Here is a 2206-nt window from a genome sequence, read left to right on the forward strand (position 1 = left end):
GCTTTGGTCGCTCAACCTCCAAAAGACTCACAGGCTACCTTAGAACATACTGTCTAGGCAAGTCCCAACTTTAAGAGCTGTCCTCTCAACATTCTCTCCAACAAGACCTGCTAAGATTTACTCACCTCATAGTATGAGGGGATCCTCAAAAAATTCATGGAAAATGCACATGATGAAAAAAAAATAAGCATGGGTTTAAAGATTGTTTGTACCAAAATAAACTCATACCTTAATTCCAATTTTCCATGAATTTTTTGAAGTACCCACATGCATGCCAAAGACTTTTATAATTTAATTTTATGTATTGTTATTATTATTTTTAATTTGCTATATAAAGCACATGTATACACCAGAGAGAGAGAAAGCAAGATGCCAGGTCTAGGACTTGGACCACAGTTGACTATCTGGGACTCCAGCAACTTAACCACCACACTACCTACTGGCCAGCCAGGTCTGGGACTTCAGCATCTTAACCACCACACTACCTACTGGCCAGCCAGAGACTTTTCTAAAATGCATATATTTACTAATTTACTGTTCATGGCAATCCTCCAAGGTAGCTTCTATTTTACCCCCATTTAAACACAGAAGAGAGGCACGAAAATATGCATGAAAATTTCAGTGCCATTAAGTGGACCCCCATTTAAACACAGAAGAGAGGCATGAAAAGTAATATGCATGAAAATTTCAGTGCCATTAAGTGGGGAAGAGGGGATGTGAACCCAAACAAATCTAACTCTAGAGCTCATACCTCCTAAACACTATGCAAACTGACCCCTATATGACTAACGATCTCACTTTAGAACTCATCTAATTTGCTCTCATAACTGGTCTTCCATGAAGCATTTTGTGAATGCCACAATACTTGCATGCTCATCTTTTTTTTCTTTCTTCTTTTTTCTTTAAGATTTCTGACATTGGGCACGTGCACTTGCCAGAGAAAGAGAGAGAGAGAGGAAAGTGAGAAATTACCCCCCAAGGGAATGGCCATGCCACAATCCTGTCTCCTCTCAGAATTTTCGACACACAGGACCAACAGTTCATGTAATGGCTATGTCGCTGGACTCCCACCTAGTTGACCGCGGTTCGAGTCCCAGACCCGGCGGCTTAAACTCACGCCGGGCGCATGTGCATGCGTGCCCAAAATCCCGAGAGGAGAATGGAGGAGAAGGGATTGTGGCGTGGCCATCCCCCCTGGGGGGTGATTTCTCGCTTTCTCTCTCTGTTTCTCTCTGTCTTTCTGGCAAGCGCATGCGCCCAATAGCAAAAACCTCTCAAAGAAAAAAAAAAGAATTTTCAACACACGCGCACATGTGGTTGGTGTGTTTTTCAAGCCACTAGTTCCAGGAGTCGAACCACAGAGTTGATCATGTGAGACCCAACACCTTAACCACCAAACTACCTACTGGTCCTGCACATTCATCTTTACCTAAGCATAGGAGCTGTACCTCATACCTTTGTTGAACCCTTGTTCCTAGAAAGTCCCCAGTGTCTGTTCTAGAGCTGCCAAATAACTGGATGAATATTTAACAGAATCAAAGCAAGCCAGTTCCCAACACTACGCTGATGGCTCTGCCTTCTCACACCTTTCTGCCAGATCACCTTTACATCAGCTGGCCTTTTTTAGTTTCGCCAGAGAGAGAGAGAGGAAGTGAGAAGTCATACCCTGGGGGTGGCCACATTGAAATCCCCTCTTCTCTGCTCTTGAGATCTTAGACACATACATAGGTGCCTGTATGTCTTTCAAACCACTGGTCCAGGACTCCAAATCAGCAGTGGGCCATGTAGGATTCAGTTACCTTAAACACCATCACCAAACTGGCTTTTTAAGGTTTTTGTCTTAGGGTACAAACGCTGGGGGAATGAAGAGAGAAAGCAAGAAATCATCCCCCAGGGGATGGCCAAGCTCCAATCCCTACTCCTCCATGCTACTCCATTCTCCTGGAATTTGGGGCATGTACGGCATGAGTTTCAAGCCGCAGTACGCAAGACTCCAACTGCAGCCATGTGGGAGTCCAGGGCCTTAACCATTATGCCACCTGCTGGCCCACCCAAGCTGGCCATTAAGAACCACTATCTGTGAAGATGGTTCAGGACCAGGGTTCATGTTTGCTTTGTCAAGATTATGCTGTTTCCCAAACAAGAACTGCCTGTTTTCCAGGGAACTCTGCCTAGCTCCTCACCCTCTAGGGTGCCTAAGGGTCAG

The 2206-nt window shown here is 44.9% G+C and overlaps 1 protein-coding gene across 1 annotated transcript in view; it reads right to left on the minus strand.

Annotated features, from left to right (window-relative positions):
* The window catches only part of CCS (copper chaperone for superoxide dismutase), a 16613-nt gene that overhangs the window by 13677 nt on the left and 730 nt on the right, over window positions 1-2206 (minus strand). The gene's annotated exons all lie outside the window — the stretch shown is intronic.

The sequence above is a fragment of the Tupaia chinensis genome, unplaced genomic scaffold (assembly GCF_000334495.1).
Source record: "Tupaia chinensis unplaced genomic scaffold, TupChi_1.0 Scaffold149501_1, whole genome shotgun sequence".
NCBI classification, from domain to species: domain Eukaryota; kingdom Metazoa; phylum Chordata; class Mammalia; order Scandentia; family Tupaiidae; genus Tupaia; species Tupaia belangeri.